The sequence below is a fragment of the Solea senegalensis genome, linkage group LG12 (assembly GCF_019176455.1).
Source record: "Solea senegalensis isolate Sse05_10M linkage group LG12, IFAPA_SoseM_1, whole genome shotgun sequence".
Lineage (NCBI taxonomy): Eukaryota > Metazoa > Chordata > Actinopteri > Pleuronectiformes > Soleidae > Solea > Solea senegalensis.
The window spans coordinates 20,721,606-20,743,248 of record NC_058032.1 but is presented as its reverse complement, the minus strand read 5'-3'; the positions used below and the strand labels follow the sequence as shown (position 1 = coordinate 20,743,248).

Below are 21,643 nucleotides of genomic sequence, written 5' to 3'. Positions count from 1 at the left end.
TCTCAGGTGGTTCTTGGTATAAAACGTTTTAGACCCACTGTTGTAGTTCTTTTTCTCCACAGTGCTAATGCAGGCGATACAGACGTGCTACATTCACCCTGTTCTGAGTTAATCTTGGAGACATTATTTTTAAGGTCCAAAATCCTACGTTGTGTCACTTTAATCTTTAAAGTTTGATTAGAAGGTGGCCATTGTGCATGCAAGCACAAAAAAAGCTGCAGAATGACTGACCACCTTGAAGTAAACAGTCCGCTCTTTATTAAGTGTTTTTCAGTTCTCTATGTGCATTTTTCCCCCTAGGCCCACGGGCAAATGAAGGCCTGGACCTGGCTGTGTTTGTGTCTTGCCCTAATTGCTGAACTATGAAAAACCATCTACTTTTACAATGTTCATGCAAAGTGTTCGTTAAACACAAATTGATTGTCTTGACATTTGAGGTAAATCTCCAGGCATTTTACTCCAGGCAGGTGAGAGCTGCTGAGCCAGAATCAGAGCGAGCGAGTGACATGCAAGAAATATTAATTTCCTTTATCCTGGATATTTCTGAGATAACTTGATTAGAGGACTCTCTCTCTCTCTCTCTCACGTGCTTGCTCTGTCGTCATTGCAGGTGCAGAAGTATGTGTGTGTAGGTGTGTGCGTGTGTGTGTCAGTGATGGATGTATTGCAGATGGTCTCAACTCCATCTAATTATGCTGTGGACACTGGAGGAAGTCCTGCACAGAGGTCACTTAGGACACACACACACACACACACACACACACACAAAAAGAGACATTCAGGGAGTGACTGTGCTCGAGGTGTTTCTGTTCCATTTATTTTTTTCTTAAATGGTCAGAAACGTCAACACCATTTACACACATGCACCGTTGCGAGGTTGCAGAACAGTATATACAAACATTCACACACATTTTTAAAATGTTCAAATGTGTTTTAAATGTTTATTAAGCACAATCCCAAGCTGTGGTGTCCCACAGTCAACACAACATGCTAACGCAGCACATTTACAGAGATGGTGCTTCTGCAGTATGAAAGTGTGAGTGCCCATTACTGCTCAACACAAACATAAAGCTGTCCTCAAACACATTAAGTACCGTACTGTAAATGTTTACTCTGTATATCATATACACATAGACTGCATCAAAATAACATCATCGATTCTTGAGGTTGACGTAAAGTACAGTCGGTGCTGCATGTACAGATTTGGGCTGTCACCTTTTATCCAAAATTCATATATCCATTTAAAGCAATTCCTTAAAAGATCTTAAAAATATACAGCCTCGAAGCACATCAGGCTGTCATTACCGTGTGATCCAGCTGAGGGTGCTCTGAGCACAGCTGATTTTAGATACGCTTTGAATGCCCTCTTGGCCCTCTTGGAGAAAAATAAGATGGTGATGTTTTAAAGTTAAAGTTTTTGAAAATCACCCTAAATAGACATGGGTCATTGAAGGTACTTGAATTTTATGCAAGAAATAAGTTAAGCTGATAAATAGCCCTTGAATTTGAGGAAATTGATTCTGGAAAGTCCTTAAAAAGTCCCTGCATTTGATCTCAACCAAGGTGTGGGAACCCTGGATTCAACATCATAGATGGCAAAGTAACAAAGAAGTCTGCAGACTCACACCACTTAGCTCTATCCGAGTGAAGCAACTGTGAAGGCAACAAAGACAAGTGCAATGAGTGCTTTCAACCTCAGCTGACTGAAATTAACAGTAATAATAAAATAATGCAGTGACAGAAATTTCAAAACATAAATTCTCTTTGTTACTCTCTTTGTATTCTCTTTGTAATAGAACATTATTTGTATTACAGCGGCACATCATGTGAGACTGTGCGCTCCTGTCTCGTCACCCTCAACTTCTGCTGCTGGTTCTTAACTGCTGGTTCTGACTTTGACACATTTCTTTAAAGTTCCCTATGTTTTTTCCTTCTTAAGCACTGATCGTATTTTTCACTATCATCGCTCGCTGGCCCACCGGGAAGGTGCATGAGCAGATCTGTCTCCTCAGCAGGCAAATCGCTCACTCCTGTATTTGCCATTGAAATAGTGACGCGCAAGTACAAGGGAATGAGAAGTGAAATTCAGATTGGCTTCATTGATGTTACGACCAAAACACACCTGCGAATATATTTCAGACAATAAATGCAACCCCTTTGCACCTTGTGCTTCACTTTGTGCTGAGATGATGCAAAGTGTAAGTAGCAAAATTGAAGTTGGATACACCCTAATGCACTTCTGCCATGCACTTTAGACCATGCACGATAGATAATTTAAATTGGGACCACATTGTCCTCACAAGGTCAAAATGTTCTCACGGAGAGGTTTGAATCAAAATTTGTCCTCAAAGCCGACTACTATTAGAACACACACACACACACACACCACACAACAGGTGGCCACAACAATATGCTTTTTGTCACATTAGCATCTGGAGCTGCTGTTATTGGCATAGATATGAGCACATCCATCACTACTGATCCAGGCTGAAATATGCAAAATACTGTCAAATGGATTGGTTTTCCATTTTGTACAGATGAATGCATAGTAATACAATTCCATTAAAACTACAACTGATGAAGTATTTTTATTTCAAACATTTTGAGGAGACATTTGCAGTGAAATCTACTTGAGACGGTTATTCATTTTCTAATTAAGTAAAACCAACAAATCGATAAATAACAACAATATAATAAAAACACAGCAGCATTATAATTAAAAAGTGCAGCATATTTTAATGTGCAACAGTTTTCTAAACAGGAGCAGCAGTGGAACAGTTCAACAGCATAATGAATGACCTTCTCATCAACCTCAGTTTTATATTGTTCAGCAAACACATGGTAACTTTGCACATCTGCAGGCTTACACTGACATTTTGGTCAAAAAGCAGTTTGGTGAAGTACAGCACTCAAGACACTGTCATCACTGCAAACTGTAGCTGTGTTTGTAATGACACTGTTGTTACAGGACCATGATGGCTGCACTAGTTTTCAGACAAAAATGTGTTTGTTGTTGTTTAGACACGTGGCTGTCAGCGGAATGTATTTACATGACAAATGGAAAACCAACCTAATCTGTGACTAGGCAAGGTGAGTCGAGATGAGCTTTATGATAGCAAGTAAAGCTCAGCTTCCTCTAAAATGTCGTCAAATATGAACTGTGTTGTATTTACATTTCAATTCTAAACGTGTCACTAGTTCCTTCAGGATCAGCTGTTTGTCACAGATGACGGATCATCTTACGCGGTTTTCGTATTCCCGTATCAGCTTCAACTGTTCTCTATGGGACGACACAGAATATTTTTTTTTCACTGAAGTGAGCTCAACGTGATTGGACAAATGTGGCAAAAACATCACTTCATGGGATGGTACATACATGTTGTGAGTGAGTCGTTATAACTGTTATTTGCGTGGCAATATAGACCATTTTCATTTGTGCATATAGACCATAAATAAACAAACTCTATTACATTTCAGTTTTAATATCACGTTTTCTTGTTCTAGTTGACCATTGGCAGAATTTATGTATCAGTAACCGGGCCTAAAATGAGCGTCACCTGTTTCAAAGAACAGCAACCACCACTGCAGACCAGTTCTTCTTTCAGCTTCTTCCTTTAGGCCAGGGGTCGGGAACCTTTTTGACTCAGAGAGCCATGAAAGCAAAATATTTGCAAATTTATTTCAGTGAGAGCCATATAATATATTTTAAGACTGAATTTAACTAAATGTGAGTATAATAAACCTCTGAATTTATTCTTTTAAATAATGTTGTTATAATACTCTTCGCGCAGTGTGTCACCAGCAGCATATCTTGCAATCACACTGAACTGCGACAAATGACTTACGTCTGTTGACTCATCCAAAGCCAGGGAATAGAACGGTGCTGCATTTATGTCATTCACTTGCGTTTCCTCCACTTCCAAAATCGATGGATGGATTAAAACAAGTGATAATATTTTATGTTTTATCTGAAAAGCCGAAATCTGCGAGCCAGATGCAATCATCAAAAGAGCCACACCTGGCTCCCGAGCCATAGGTTCCCTACCCCTGCTTTAGGCGTTGCCACTGCAGATCATCTGCCTCCATCTTGTCCTATCCCTTGTGTCCTCTTCTTTTATATCCAACTGTCCTCATGTACTTTAAATGGGCTGTAACTACTGACTCACTGTCCCATTTTGTTTTTCCTTCCTTCCTTGATTTTTCTTAAATGTTAGTAATTTTGTTATTATTATTATTATTATTATTATTGTTATGGTGATGTGTCATACAGATTCTCCTTGGATTTGGCAGGTAGGACTCACTGCTGAGATGTTAATGACTCCACTACCTTTTCACTAAACTTTGAAAAGCAATCATCTTGATTTGTGCTGCACTTTGTATCCATTCAGCAGCCTCAAGATAAAGGAACTAATCAAATGTATGTGTATTTTTGGAAGTGACACAGTGGGGACCTCGGCTATTACAAATCCTATTAAAAAAGACTCCAGGTCCTGCAGCCAGTGAAACACACTGATGCAAGCAGACACATTTGAATCAGTGGCTGGATAATACTTGAATGAAGTAGTGAAAGTAACATATTTAACAGTTTTGAGAGAAGTTCACTGGTGCACACTAAAGTCAGTCAGTCAGTCATCATCTAACCGCTTTATCCTCCACCAGAGGGTCGCGGGGGGTGCTGTGCCAATCTCAGCTACATCGGGCGATAGGCGGGGTACACCCTGGACAGTTCGCCAGTCCATCGCAGGACCACACACACACAGATAGAGACAAACAACCATTCACACTCACTCTTATGGTCAATTTAGAGTGTCCAATTCACCTAATCCCCACATTGCATGTTTTTGGACTGTGGGAGGAAGCCGGAGAACCCGGAGAGAACCCACGCACACACGGGGAGAACATGCAAACTCCATGCAGAAAGGCCCTTGTTCCAACCGGGGCTCGAACCCGGGTCTTCTCGCTGCAAGGCGAGAGTGCTAACCACTAGACCACCGTGTGGCCCACACTAAAGTCATTGATGTGAAATAAATCTTTATGTTAAACTGTGATTTGGTTCAGATCAGCTGCTGAAGCTGCATCATGTTCTGTTCTTCTCACTCGCTTACAGTACAACCATTGTTCAGGTCCTTTCTCTAGTAGTTGCACCATTTATGTTAATTTAAAATGATTTAATTGTTGAAGAATGTTGAGTTGGTGCTAATTTTAAAAAAATGTATATACAATTTATCTCTTGCATGTCATATCAAACAAGAGAAGATGTCATATCAAACACTTGAAGATATTTTTCAAATAGAAATAAGACAAATGTGTTGTTTCAATTGTCAGGTTAATTTGCTTTTAAAAAAAACCCAACATTTTAGTTTGAGTTTACAGCTTTAACTCTCACAAAATACTAGGAGATTTGATGGAAATACGACTTTCAACTCTCCAACTTTTAAATCCAAGTTAAGTGATTCTTAAGCGTAGCTTAACATACAGGTGCCGTATTTTTCCCAGCAAAGAAAAAGTCACGCTATGGCTTAGTAGAGATAAGTGGAGATAAGTCCAAATGGTGTTAATAAAAGATTGGATAATGATTTTTAAAGAAGGTTGAGCGGACAGCACATAGGGCAGCAATAATTAATCACCTTGAATGGAGGGAGTAAGAGAAAAAAGAGATGGAGAGTGAAGAGAGGAAATGAGAGGAGAGGAAAAGAGAAAGAGAAGAGAGTGCAGGGTGGTATGAGGGGGAGATAAAGATAATGCTAATATTATAAAAGAGGTGGACACCAAGCAGCAATAATTAATCACTGTAAGTGGATGGAAAGGGGAAAAAAAGATGCACAGGAAAAGAGGAGTAGAATAAGGGAAAAGGTACTTTTGTCAAAACTAATTTGAAGTTAAATATCACAAGAATTATAAGTAACCCAGAAAAAATGAGTGCAATAGACTGGACCTTAGACAGTAATATAATAGTGGATTATGGTAATAAGACTAAAAGCAACACAAGGAGGGGCCAGGAGGGGACAGCGTGTAGAAAAACTACTTTATTTGAAAAACACAAATGGCATAGACTGTTGTTTTAGCTCAAGCTCAAGTTAGTCTCTGTGTCTGTCTGTCAGTGTGTCTTTGTCTGGTGGACCAGACCAGACCAGTTCACGCCATAAAATTCTACTAAAATAAATGAAATTAAAAAAGCCATTACTTGATAAAGACTGTGCTCTATATTTAACACAGGTTCCCTGAGCGAGCAGAGAAGCTACTGTATGTTCTTTATCACTTTGAATCCATGGATTTCTTTTTAAATGATAAAGAAAACAAAAAATAGATATTAGCCCAATTTTAGTTCTTTGATCAAATTCAAGTACCAGTTTTTTTTTTAGTTTTTTTTAGCATATTTTATTTTAAATTAAACTAAACTAAATTTAATGTAACCTCTTAAACCACTAAAAACTTAGCTGACTGACTATCCCGCATTAACCTGCTGGAGCAGAGGTCAACGCTACAACACAACCTGAGTAATTTGTGCACTCGGCTCATAATTTAGGTATGGTATGACACAACATTTCAGTAGTATACCTTGAATTTGGTTATAGCCCATACATAAAAATTGTGATTTTGAGTCTCAGCACTGTATAGGGGATACAGAGCAAGAACTCTCATGCTAGAATTCATCAAACCATGCATTGTAACAAAATGTGAGCAACAGTACGCACATAATAGACAATTTCAATTTATAGTAGAAATGTACACATGGATCACAACGCAATTTGGTTATGAAATAAAAAATGAACAAGGATTTGCTCATAGCATGGGGCGCTATGCATTCTTAATATGTATGCATACGTGTGTACTTTCAATTCAAAATCCGACTGTGACAGAAACAAACAGAGTTCCTGCTGCTTTTCTGCTTCTTTTTTTTTTTTGGATCTTCAAACAAATAGCAGATGGGAAATTGGGTTTTATGCAGCAATCAGTTATTTGTACAAGGCACAGTTGATAGAAATCTTGCTCTCTCTTTTAACGTTGAATGAGTCTCAAGTCTCTGAGGCCTTGTTCAGACTGCTGGCAAAACCTGATATCTGATACCTGATACCTGATATATATATATATATATATATATATATATATATATGTATATATGTTAATATACTGTATACATACACACATACATATTGCCACACTACACAACAACAACATTAAAATCAGTGATGTAAGTGCCGCCCCCCTCTCAGCACTGACTACTGAACAGAACATTGCAATACACTCTGCACCTCCATTTTTCCTCCATCCAAACCGTGTCACAACCATGTAGACATGCTGGTTCTGTCTGGACACACATTCCATTTGATTGCTTGCAATCAAATGGAATGTGGATTGCTGCGCTTAACCTTGTTCGGATGTAAAGAATAGAATTGTAGTGTTTTTTCTGCATGTGCTTTAAACATGATTTTGCTAAAAACTTGTAACACATGTACACTTGAAACTGTAAACAATATATGTTTAAGCTGTAAAGAAAGTCTTCAATGTTTTCAAAAGTCAAGTTTCATTAAGTCTGAAAAATTGAGACATTCAAGCACCAGCAACTGAGGCATCCTCAGCATCCTCAGACAGACTGAGGATGAAGCAAATTCCTCCTAAATAGCCATTGACTCTGGGAAGGGAAACTCTGCTTCCTCTAAAAGTTCATCAAATAAATGGACAAATGTGTACTTTATATTTCATGTTAACAACACATTTGAGTCATTTCAGAGACATAATTCTCCAAAAAATATTCTTCTCCCAAAAAGAAATAATAAACAGCCCAAACATGAAAGCTAAAATACTTTTACTGATTTGCATGTTTACAGTCTAATCCTATATAGCATATAGCATATAGCATATAGGATTTTTGTATTCACTTGGATTTTACAATTCCTGTCCGGTATCCAATCCAGTGATTTCGACCAGTATTGGGCCGATACTGACCAATACCAATTCCCATTTCTAATAATTAGTGTGTGTCCTTGTTGCTTGCTTTGGAGTGTGTATGTGTGTGTGTGTGTGTGGGGGGGGTTACTGCAAAAACATAACTAAAATGAGCTTGCCCTCTTTCAAAGACCAGCAACTGCCACTAACGCACATAACAGAGATGACATCATTTACCAAGCTGAAAATACTGGTGACCCTTGATTTCACAGTCTTGGTAGGCCCAGAGAGGCACAGAGGCAGCAATGTGGCCTATAGTGATTACACTGGTTCAAAGTTCTGCCCCTTCCATGACCTCCCAGTCTGCAAAAATGTCTGAGGCCACAGTAGTAGTGGCAGTTTACTAACTGTCAGAGGAGTAAGATTTCAGCTGGCTGAGGAAATGTCTGTCGCAAACAGGAAAATAAAGAGCAGTTACAATAATTAAAGTCTTCAGGAACAAACAGCAGTGGTTAGGCTGGTGGCTGACGGCTTTTTGAGACCTACAGTATTTGCTGTATAATTATTCATAATAGCTGGATTTTATCACTGCTGTCATTCAAGCAGAGCGATTTCTTCAGTTGTTCTCAACCTGAGGTCAGAGGCAAGGTGAAAAGCAAAGGCAATAATAAATGCTTCACAAAATTATTATCCTATTCCAACTTTTCCTTGGGTTTTATTTAAGAGGTCTTATTGAAGGAATTTTTCAACTCCAACATCCAAGGGTTACCATTTTTCTTGATGCATTATGTGTGATGGATATATAGGTATTATATATCAAGGTATTTTTCAAAATGTCAACAGTTTTATGATATACAACAGACACAGAAGTGTGCATTGAGACGTATAAAAAACAAAAGCATGAACAAAATAAAGAATAAGCTTAATCTTTTCAATACATCACAGGAAGGTTTTGCTTTGTTTTTATGGCAGATATATTTCTATATCAATATGACATACACTTCTTGTTCAGGCCCAGCAAGCAACACCACCTGATAAGTTACATTAAGAAGTACCTCAAACCTATGCAACTGCAGGTCAAGAAAACCATGTTAACATTCAGTTTTCACTGACCATGAATCATCGCTTGACTTTTCCTCTGAATAGAACACAAGCTTCCCTAAAGCCTACTTTGAGACACTGAGCACACATACATACATATATATATATGTATGAAAATATACATATATATGCACGTATATTCAGTACTACTAATTACGAATGGGCCACACGGTGGTCTAGTGATTAGCACGCTCGCCTTGCAGCGAGAAGACCCGGGTTCGAGCCCCGGTTGGAACAAGGGCCTTTCTGCATGGAGTTTGCATGTTCTCCCCGTGTGTGCGTGGGTTCTCTCCAGGTTCTCCGGCTTCCTCCCACAGTCCAAAAACATGCAATGTGGGGATTAGGTAAATTGGACACTCTAAATTGACCATAGGAGTGAGTGTGAGAGTGAATGGTTGTGTGTGGCCCTGCGATGGACTGGCGAACTGTCCAGGGTGTACCCCGCCTATCGCCCGATGTAGCTGAGATTGGCACAGCACCCCCCGCGACCCTCTGGTGGAGGATAAAGCGGTTAGATGATGACTGACTGACTGACTTTTTTGATATTGTCAGGGCCAGCAGAGAAGGCCCTGCTGGTCCTGACAGCCCACCACTGTATATATATATATATATATATATATATATATGTATATATATACACAATTATACTGAATAGTGAAGTGAAAAGCATGGACTTATTATGAGGCTGCTGGAGGCTGACGGAGGGTTAAGAAAGCAAACGATTGTCACACCACAAACTGGGATTCATATTTGCAGTCCCATCTGCGGTCCTCACGAGCCAAATTATTATTTAACTGACAGCATTTCCTCATTTCAGTGTTTGTCCAGTATTCAATGGCAATGCGACAAAAAGTTGCTTAGAGATTTCAGTCTGGACCAGAGTGATGGACCGTCTGACCAAACAACCAACTCCCTTGAGCCACTCCACTAGTCCAGCTGAAAAATGTTTTTTTTGTGGTCATGTTCTGAGAGCAAACTGAAATAATGAGGACATGAAACCTGATAGATTAAAATAAAAAAAACTATTTGAAGCTGAAATCTAACAAATCCTGCTGTTCATTTCTACTCATGAGACCAGTTTGTTCTTTAAAAACTTGTAGTGCTATTGATTGTAATTCTTAAGAAGTAAAATTGAATTTGCCAACACTAAGAAGAAAACGTTTAATTACTGCGCCTAACAATTTGAGAGAAATCTTGAAAACAGAGAGCACACAACTCAGACACTTTAAGTTCTGCACCACACCAAGAAACCATGATTCTATGCTGTATAATAAAATCAAGAAACATGTATTAGAAAACTTTTATTAATACCAGCAGATGCAGAAAGTAGAAAGTAGAAAGTAGAAAGTAGATTAAAAAGAAAAACAGAGTAAAATACTGTTTAATGATGGTGAACAAATATATATTTATAATTGGTAAAGACTCATTAGTACAATCATTTTAGCCTATGTGTAATGCTGTGTCAAACAACACTGACATATAAATACATCAGAACAAATTGGGACAAGGAAACAGATATAAGAATTGTAGAGGTATCAGTGGAAGTGTAGTAGCTCACAATATGGAGGGAGGTCCTGATAAGGTATTTTATTGCACCCTCTCAGAAACCCCACTATGATAACAACCAAACTATTTGCTGAGAGGAATTGGGGGAATTCAAAATGGAAGGCACTACCATTTCTTCTGTGATTGCCCTGTCATCAGAGACTAGTAAAGAGGGATACACAATGCACCCCAAGAAATTGTTCTATGTCTCAATAATGGTGAAAAAAAATGAAATATCAATATGCTGCTGGTGGCTGGTTTAAAAGACCCATAACAAGAAAGGCTATTATCAGAGAGCCCAACTCAATGACAATGACAATAGATATTATTAAAGTAACAAAAAAGTAGGATTTGAGGGGCACATGGCGGAGTAGCGGCTTGCACTGTTGTCTCACAGCAACAAGGTCACCAGTTTGAATGCCAGTTTCACCGAGTTTACATGTTCTTTCCGATAGTCGTGATGTCCAGAGTCCCCCAGCCCCTCTGTGTCAGCTGGGATTGGCTCCTGTTTGTGGTCATATACTTGCATGCTGAAAAGTTCAGTGGGAAACAAACCAAGGACTCTCACAGAGTTGAGTTATTGCTTGTGTGAGTGAAAAAAAAAGTTTAATTGGTCAGCTTGAAGAACGTATAAAATTAGACCTAGCGAGTGTCCTTGCTATGACACTAAAGTGAAATGCTCTGCAACAATTCCATGTTTAAGGTTCAGAAGACATGAAAGGACAAGCTCAAATCTCACCAGCTGGCTGTCAACCCATAAATACACCTTTGACGTCCCCTTGCTGTCAAGACCTGCCCACAGGAGAGCCTGAGACTGAGTGGAGCTGAATCTATTTTACCATCTGATATTTTATTGTAGGTATAGGACATTTGCGCAGATGAAACTTTAACAATACCAGTGCGGGGACTGCTGCATAAAACAGTGCTCTGTACTTCAGTGGGGAATCAAATCTCAACAGCCCACACAGAGCAATTGGAGACACCCATGAGCATCAAGTCATCACATTTTCTTTTACATGTTCTTCTAGGGCTGTTCAATTATATAAAAACTGATTATAACAATTATCCATCCATCCATTTTCTACAGCTTTATCCTCCACATGAGGGTCACATATAGAGACAAACAACCATCAACACTCACGCCTATGGTCATAGGCGTCAGATAGGACAAAATACCCACTCATGATCAACCAAAACCGCCAAAACAATGTGCTGTGCAACTTGCTGTAGCCTGGCCCCCTCGGGTTGTTGCCGGTCTGTGTTTTGGAGCTGTGTGTGTATGTGAGGGGAAGGGGCTATGAGTTGTGTGGGTCTGCGCCTGCGCGTTCACGTCAAAGTCTGATAAAGTAAAGTTTTTTGAAGTTGTGGTGTAATGAGACCGGGGCGGTTCATGGCGGGATACTGTTTAGCATAATGTAATGCAGTGCATATTGTAATGAAATATGAAAAAACAGGTGAATAGTTGTAGAGTGTCTAATTTACCTAATCCCCATGTTGCATGTTTTTTGGACTGTCTGACACAAACATGTAAACTCCATGCAGAAAGCTAGAAAGACAGAAGTCTTCTTACTGCCAGCTGTGTGGACCAATAATCGGGAAGCTTCGATTATTTTGTTTTTGTAATCATTATTGAAACACAAGTGTGGATTAATTTCACAGCCCTTTGTTCTTCAGGAGTCAGAGCTTATGTAACTCACACAAATTTACTGGATTGCAAGTCTGTACTCCGCCAGAGGGTGGCGCATACACTCCTGGGAATATTCTAGAAGGACTCACTTTTTCCATTCTACCAGTGGAGACGTTGCCAGAAAGCATCAAAGACTGGTATGGAAATATCCTCTGAGGGATAGAAATTCATACAATCTCGTACCAACTACTGAAATATTGTCCGTCCATTAGGTTGGAAGCTGTGAGAGAGAGAGACGAGCCGCACAAATTTGCAAGCTCTTCAAGATAGCTCCGGTAAGGATGCTAATGCTAAGGTGAGTGTCATGCTAACTGTGCTCCATTATGCTGTGAAATACTGTTCTTTTAAAACCAATCGGAGTTGTGACCCTAACACTACATTTGATATCACATAGACACAGATTCAGATTGTTTTATGTTGTTGTAAATGTTTATAAAAGATCGCTAATTGTGCTAGCCGTGTGCTAATCGCTAGCATTTAAATGTGAATATGTTTTGATTTTAACTCTGCTGGTAGCTCAGCTAAGCTAGTCACCTCTGTAGATGCTTTGTAGCACACCGCCAAAAGTGCCTTTATAATCTTTGTTGACTTAAAGTAATTTAATTGAGGTAGAATTTACTCTCTTCTTTATCATATGTAAGATGATGATGATTTAGTTCCTTTAATTGCCAATATACATGTTCGATATGGATATGAGAAACAGAAGTTCATCTTTACTGTTAAAATAATGGATATATTTAAATGTTTGAATAAATGTGATGTTTAAAATGTTATTAAGATGCATAAATAGATTTTAGTGGTTAAAAAAACATAAATATCCGGTTTCAGAACTTTCATGATTTTATTTCTATGCTGTGCGATGGAAGTACACGATTGATTGATCGATTGATTGTTCATTGGAACTGACCGATTTTATGTGGTGTGATGTGTGTTCAGTATTTTTATCCTCGTGAATGGTATGTACTTGATTTGACATTTGAATGATGGAGATAAGTCAGCAACTTTATTTTCTTTAACTCTGTTGAAGAATCACACAAAGGGACATTTTTTTAGATAGGCAGGGAGTGTGAATTATTTTTTATAAAGTTGTATAATATACATCTCCTGTTTTTGTGGTATCTGTATCTGTGATATCTGCTGCTGACCTTTTATTATTTCAGGCTCTGTAGTCGTACCTAGAGCTTCTGATATTAGCCTAGCTTTAATTTATAGTTGATTAAATTAGTTATTAGTTACACTCACTTAGAAAGACAGGTTACACTTAGTTATCCTGCAGCTGACAAAACTCCTCAGTTTGAAGAATGCAATCACAAAATATGGGAAACCTTGATAATATATTGTAACAACTAGTTGTTCATGAAATAATTTGCAGAGCACCCGTGGTGTTATGGTTGAAAATGGCAGCTGTTGCAATTAAATTAGTTTAGTTCTCCCCTGAATGTCTGTTTACCTTTGGTTTTATCTGTGTGTTGTGTTGTATTGAAACTGAACTGTGAGCTGTTTTCACCAGGTCTCCCTCATGAAGGAGATTTATATCTTAAGGGACATCCTGATTAAATAAGGGTTAAGGGTTAATATTAAAATATACATTAGGGAATATATTCTTTTGATAGAACATATTCTCAGATGTGTGTGTGATACAATGTGTACTGCATGTGTGTACAGTACACATACTATACATTAATGTAAACAGATGAGTTGACACAATGTAGCCCACTGTAAGCTGCACTGTGCAACCCATTTACTGTGAGAAAATGAGAGTCATCAATATTACATATAGCACTTTTCCATTTTGTGTGCGTGTGTTCTTGTGCATCTTGTCTCACATTGATTCAGACTTCAGGCTGCAACCCAGTCAGCTAACATGCTTCTGAATAAAATAAATCTGACCTCAGAGGCAGAGGCTCCTGACACAGAGCTGTCATATCCTTTTACACTCTGGATGACACACGCACACACACCCACATGCACACTTACAAACATGCACAAACTCACAGACACACACACTGATGTTCATCTACCCAGTGGTGCGATATGAGGCAGCAGCACAGAATGATTAATCACACCTGAGTTGAGGCACCTGTGTGTGTGTGCGTGTCTAACACAGACAAAGAATACAACGCCAGATGAGAGCCAAATATAAAAAAAAGTGTGTCTCAACTTTCAACATGACCAGCATCCCTCGTATCAGAAAGACAAAAGAAAACAGACAGCTATAACCACACCACCGTCTTGTCATCTAACATGACCCAGTGGTCTTCTCAAAGGCAACACAGTTCTTGTATGTGTTGTCTTAGGACATGAAAACATCTGAGCAGGTACATGTATCATCACCTCTGCCTCTGATTTACAATATGATCTTAAGCTCAGTCCACATGTTGGGATTTTCATCCATATACACATTGTGGAATTGGTCTGTGAAATTGCACATTTTAGAAAACTGCTGCCTGGGTGAAGATTTTCACAATCTCCTTCCTCATTGTATGTGTCGACAAGACATGTGTAGCATGTGTAGACTAAGCTTTTGACTTGTATTGTCACACTGTCGGCTGCTGTGTCCTCTGTTTGACGTCAGTGTGTAACATCTTCATGCTTCTTTACACAAGGTGAGTTGTGTAATGGCACTGCATTCAAACCCACATACTTACAGTTTTTTTTTATTGTTTTTATTATTTAATCAAAATTACTTTACAAAGCAGCCATGGAACGCTTGACTGGAACCAAATAACACTTCTTCTTTCAGCTGTATACAACACCACCGTAAACATCCATCTATTAATCATCTATCACTTTATTATATTACATTACATGTCATGTAGCAGATGCTTTTATCCAAAGTGCATTTCAACATTTTTTTGTGTCATTTTTTGTGTGTTGTCGTTTTAGTTGAGGAAGAGTCAAAAGAGATGTGTTTTTAGTCGGCGGCGGAAGATGTGGAGGTTCTCAGTGAGGGGGCAGCAAGCCGGTTTGCCGATGCAAAGCAGAATGGGCGCGATGGGGTATAGGGTTTGATCATGTCCTGGATGTAGGCTGGACCGGATCCGTTTGTAGCATGGAACGCAAGCACTATAGTCTTGAAGCGGATGCAAGCAGCTACAGGAAGCCAGTGAAGGGAGTGGAGTAGTGTTAGAAAACCTTGGTAAGTTGAAAACCAGTCGAGCTGCTGCATTCTGGATGAGCTGCAGAGGTTGTATGGCATATGCAGGGAGACCGGCCAGGAGGGAGTTGCAGTTGTCCAAGTCTGAGACAAGAGCCTGGACCAGAACCTTTGTTGCCTTCTGTGTTAGAAGAGGCATTATCCTTCTGATGTTGTGCAACATGTATCTGCAAGATCGAGCTGTTGCAGCAATGTTGGCAGTGAGGGAGAGATGGTCGTCCAGTGTCACACCCAGGTTCCTTGCGGTATGAGAGTGAGCTACCACATATTTGTCGAGGGTGATGGTTTGGTTAGATCTGTGGTGGGAGAACCCTTTCCTCAAAGAAACTCTGTCTTCTCAAGATTGAGTTTCAAGTGATGGTCAGCCATCCACTGAGAGAGGTCAGCCAGACAAGCAGACATCCGTTCTGTGACATGTGTGTCGGACCGGGAACAAGAGAGAATGAGTTGGGTGTTGTCAGTGTAGCTGTGATAGGAAAAACCATGAGAGGGAATAACAGAACCAAGAGAGTTTGTGTACAGAGAGAAGAGGAGAGGGCCCAGGACAGAACCCTGAGGGACCCCAGTGGTTAGAGGACAAGGTTCCGACATAGATCCTCTCCAGGTTACTCTGTATGTTTGGTTTTGAAGATAGGATGAGAGTAGGGCAGGTGCAGAGCCTGAGACACCTATTTCCTGGCCTCTTTAAGAGAGTAAGGAAAGCAACCAGATTATAGAGATGTGTTAATGAGATGGGCGAGGAAATGAAGATCATAAGCAATTGACTGAAGAAGGTGAGAAGGGATAGGGGTCAAGGAGGTGGGTCGGGCAGAGGTTATAAGGGAGAGAACTTGACCTTGAGATAGAGGGGTGAAAGAGAAGATTGACTGTTTTTTGGGGTTAGAGAAAAAGGATTGAAATTTAGTCTGATGGAAAGATTGTTTGGCTGCAGACATAGAGGCGGTGAAGCTGGAGAGAAGAGAATGATAGGAAAGCAGGTCATAAGGGTGTTTTGATTTCCTCCATTTCCTTTCTGCTGGCTCTCTCAGCACCAAGGGGCTGGGGAGGACTTACAAACCCGCTGTGAAGTAAGAGGACAGAGAGAGTCAAGAAAGGAGGACAGAGTAAAGAGGAAGGTGTCTGTGGCTGTGAGTTGGGATGCATGAGGGAGACAGCTGAAGGAAGTGCTGATAGAACAGTTAAGGACAGAGAGGAGGGAGAGAGAGAGCGAGTGTTATGACAGACAAGTGCAGTATCTGATAAAATTAGGTAATCAGTGGAAGAGAGTAGGATATGAAGAAATGATCAGAGACATGAAGTGGAGTTACAGTGAGGTTGCAGGTGGAGCACTATCTGCTGAAAATTAGGTCAAGGTGGTTACCAGCTCTGTGAGTAGGTGGAGAAGGAATGAGTGAGAGAAAAAGAGAGGAAAGTAAAAGAAGTAAATCGGATGACTTCTCTGACTGGATGTTGAAGTCGCCAAGAAGAATGTGGCAGTGGGGTATGGTTAGAGCGGCGACTGCTGGAGGAGAGGGAGGAGAGGCTCAGCCGGTGATCAGACAGCTGGACAGAATCAGGTAATCAGTCAGCTATATAAGCACACTTGTAACCTGGTTCTGGTCTCTTGCTGTAGGCTGGGTCCGGGAGGAAGCAGGAGTGAGGAGAGAGAAAGAGAGCGACAAACGGCATTTTACTTTTGTATGTTTGGTGGACTTTTTCTGTTGGACACAAATAAAGGATTATTTTCCACCACCACGCTGACTTTTTCCCTTCCTCTGGACGAGCTGTGAGTGGGGAAGCTCACAACGAACAATTGGAGGGCCATTTTCTGGGATATTTGAAAGGAGGCCATCTGGTTCTTCCAAGCATTCTCCCAATGGGCCTGGTGGATGCTAGATGACAACAATAGTTAGTTTTACCAGATGAGTTACAGCAGGGAATTCAAACAACCATGAAGAAAAGTGTGGCAGTGGGTAAAGAGTGAAAGTCAAGTTGGGGTTGATGAGCAGGTTGGTCCCCCCACCTCTGCCAGTGGATCTGGGTGTGTGTGGAAAGAGTGGGCGGAGGGGAGTGTCGCAGGGGCGGATGTGTCGTCGTCTTCCTGAGTCTTCATGAAGAGGCTGCCACTTCAAACTGAATGCTGCTTTTTAAAGGAGCTGGTTGGTTACAGCTGTGTTGGCCACACCCCTGTAGTCATTGAAACTTCACACCTGGTGATGGTGATGGCTGACTAGAAACTCAGTCAAAACAGCAACAATAACAACTTTATCCTCAACTTCGCAGACAAGATAGCAACAACAAACTTTCACCTTAACTAAAGAGACAAGTAAAAACTCACCACTGACACTTCCCCCTCCCTTCCCCTCTCCTGACCATGTGCGTTTGTTTTCAATGGAGCAGGCGAACACAAGTCCTGGAGCCATGTCCATGCCAGTCAGCATCCATTTTACATGCGTCTGTGTTTTTCAATTTTCACCATTTCAAAAAAAAAGTTGGCTGCTGTTTACTTGTGTGTGGTCCCTTGCTTGGTCAGACAGCCGTTCTTCTCGTTCCTCTTCCTCGCTTTCTCCAACAACGGTTTTCTCGGTTTGCATATTTTTCGCCAGCTCTGCTGTGATTAACATCTGAAATAACATTATTGCTGCCTTGATCTTATACAGTAGTTGGTACCTGTCGTGAGACCTCCTGATTCTGAGGACACCGGGTCCGCAGCCCTGAGCTTACAAGGCTGGTTTTCCACTAACAGACAGTATGGGGCAGTGGAGACAGCCCTCAATCTCCTTGCAACAAACTAATAAACTGTCCCTGACTCCAAAGTTAAATTAGGGTAAAAATCCTGCATATTTGTGCTTTAACATCATCATCATGAACCTCTTCCTCTTTTCCTCCTTCGTGGCAGCTCCATCTTCAACATCATTTGTCTAATATAATCACTGTCTGCATTTGACCAAACAATGTTAACCTTGACTCTCTTACTTTATCCAATCCAACTTTATTTATAAAGCACTTAAAAGACAACAACAGCTGAAACAAAGTGCTGTTCATCAGAGATAAATAAAACAAATAAAATATTGAAACATAACAATAATAATAATAGACCTAAAAACATACAATCAACAATAAAATATAAGTATAAAAACAACATAAACGGAAAATCAGAGATGGCAGACTTCACTCCATTCACACAACAAACCACAACAGACTCTGTGGCGCATCCACGCCAACTTTTCATACTGGGTCGAAAGCCAAAGAGTAAACATATTTTTTAAGATGAACTGTTTAACCTGAGCTGTCTCTCGGATATGCTAATTTCTAATTCTGTTCATCCAGGACACTCCCAATGAAAATCTCTGCACCTTCAGCCCTCCTCCTGTCTTTTATACAATGCCACTGTCTCTAAGCTGTACATCATAGCAGGTCTCACTACTGTCTTGTAGACCTTCCCTTTCACTTTTGCTGCTCTCCTTCTGTCACATGTCATCCCTGACACTCGTCTCCACTCTGCCTGCACTCTCTTCTTCACCTCTCTTGTCCATTGCTTTGGAAGGTTGACCCCAACTATTTAAACTCCTCCACTTTCTCTACCTCTACCCCTTGTATCTTCACAGTACCACCTGTCTCACTGTCATTCACACAGGTATTCTGCCTTACTCTAATCTTTGTTCTTTTTTTTCTCGCAAGTGCATAATCCCCCCTCTCCAGGTTCTCTTCCTCCTGTCCCCTACTCTCACTACAGATTACAATATCATCACAATATTAATATTTATATTATGTATGAGTATATCATACATCACTTAACTGGGACACACAGTTTGTTTGAGTTTGAGCTCATTGTAGCAGCTACATTATACAGTGTCCTTGTTTTTTTTTGAAAGGTGCTGTATAAATCTAAGGTATTATTATTATTATTCTTATTATTAATTGACGTAAAAATGAAAAAGCATATTAAACCTACGTTTGCTATGTTGCTTTTGACCTCAGGTAAATTGGCAATTGTTTGCCAAATTGCAAAGAGAACTTTGACATCACTGTTGTTTCTCTCTTCTAATGATGCACTAATCTGTTTATATTAGAACATATATATATCTTAGTATCACAGTTGTACACAGGTTTAAAGTCAAAATTAGTTACACAGAAACACTGTAATTCATTGAAAGTATTTAATGGATGTTGTGAATGGTACCGTAACTACTGTAAGTACACATTGATATTTTATTATTTTATGATCTGTCAAATATGTTCAGTCTCACCCAAGAACACATTTTGTCTTTGTTTCCTTATATACATATCATTCATTATGCTAATTAAAAATATTTAATTTGTAAAAATGAAGAGTAGCACCAGGAAGCTGTGTGATACTGAAGATTTTTTAAATTCCCTCTCTCTGATCTATTATATTTATCAATGGTCAGGATCATTTTTGCCTGTGCTTTTCACCTTTTTCGGTTGCCACACATTTTCTCCAAATTACTTTTTTTCCACTTCAGATTCAAAACACTGCATATTTTGTGCATGGTGTGTAATTTTTAATTCATACACTTTATACATCAAGCATTTTGTTCTACAACTGTAGAAATTAACGCTGTTCATCCTTTTAAAAGTTTCAAGTTGGCTTATACATGACTCCGTACTCCACTAAGTTCAGCACATTTGCATCTGCTTTATAATCCACGATTAATGTAGTTTCAAACATTTGAATTGTTCATTCATAAGAGACTGAAATACATTATGGTGCTGAGCAAGTTCATACATATGCACAGCATAAGAAAGAGGAGACTTCCAGGTACACACACACAAATGCGTGTGTCTGGTGGTGTTAATAGAAAATAGTGAATCAAATGAATAAATTATTTTCACTCCTTATCCACTCAGGGTGGAAATCCATTCTGTGTAATGGCTGTGGTTGTAAGGACACGACCAAGTGATTACTCAGTGTCTAATAGCTTTAGAGTCACTGACACTGTTATCATATTCCTAATGATATACAGTATATACAGTATATACACTGAAGAGCTTTAATGGTGGATGCATATTTAAAAAGCACCTAACGTTGGTGCTTTTTCTTATTTATAATATATAGTGACACAGTATATGAGCTAGTGTATTCTGACTGATCCATTGGTCTTCCTACACTCACATACTATATGTAAATATTTTAACAGCCATCCGGTGGATGACAATTGTGCTGCAACATACCCTTTGCTCCTGAACCACAACTTATATGGTTTTCTTATTCTCCTGTTTGTCTACATTTATGGTGAGCCTTAAGGCTCTATAGATGGCCCATGCTGCGTGTGCCAAAGTGCGTGTCGCATATTGCAGACCCCACTATACTCACGCGTCTAGGTCCTGTAGTATCCCACTTCACCATCGGGTGGCGGTACAAGTCTGGATGCAGGGAATAGGAAGCTGTCCTACCAAGAAGAAGAGAACAATGCTCCAGCTCCCTCAGACATGTCTGGTTCAAGCAGCTCACAGCTAAAAGGTCTGTCAGGCAGGGGAGTTGAGGTGTCAGCCGGTTCGAGGGTTCACTGGGTTGATGCGCGGGTAATCCTTGGCAACTTCTTCTTCTGTTGTCGAAATGTACCACTAACGGCTACAGCCTCAGTCTTCTCATCCACATCTGCAAGTGAGAAGTGAGAAGTGAGAACCAGGAGGAAAGCCTGGCAGATCCCAACTCTTCCTTCTCCACTGAGATACTAGCCCATTAGCCAGGCATCATCACCCCACAGTACTGCAAAAACAGTGTGTAACAGCTGTTCCTCACCCGCGGGCAGTAGGATGAGGGCAAACCTGTGGTGAGTGAGAAACAGCCAATGAAGCTAGTGTGGCATGACGTGGTGAGGTGTTGCGACAGCGCCACCTGCGGTAGTTTCAAGAAATATTTTATTAAACTAAAATAGGTAATTAACAAAAGTTCCAACACACCAGTTACCCACAACAAGAATAATAATAATAATGATAATGATCACATAAAATAAGCACCAAGCAAGAATAAAAATCAAGGAAAAGGGCTGGAGCTTACCAGACAGCAGGGACAAATCAAAAATGGAAGGGTCCGTTACCTCTATATATAAGGACGCATTCCACCGTCCCTCAATCAGTATGCCGTTTGCATTGGCATAGTGCCATATAGTGGCACACTTGCTTGGTAGCTCGGTGGTAGAGGGAGTCATTCTTTCAACTTGAAGGCTGTGGGTTCAATTCCTTGGCAAGTGTCCTTGAGCAAGGCACTTAACCCCACATTGTTTCTGACTGCTGTGCCGGCAGCGTGTGAATGGGTGTAA

The 21,643-nt window shown here is 40.1% G+C and overlaps 1 pseudogene; it reads right to left on the bottom strand.

Moving 5' to 3' along the window:
• The window catches only part of LOC122778817, a 52,700-nt pseudogene extending 36,654 nt beyond the window's left edge, over positions 1–16,046 (bottom strand).
• Positions 16,047–21,643: the final 5,597 nt, after the last annotated feature.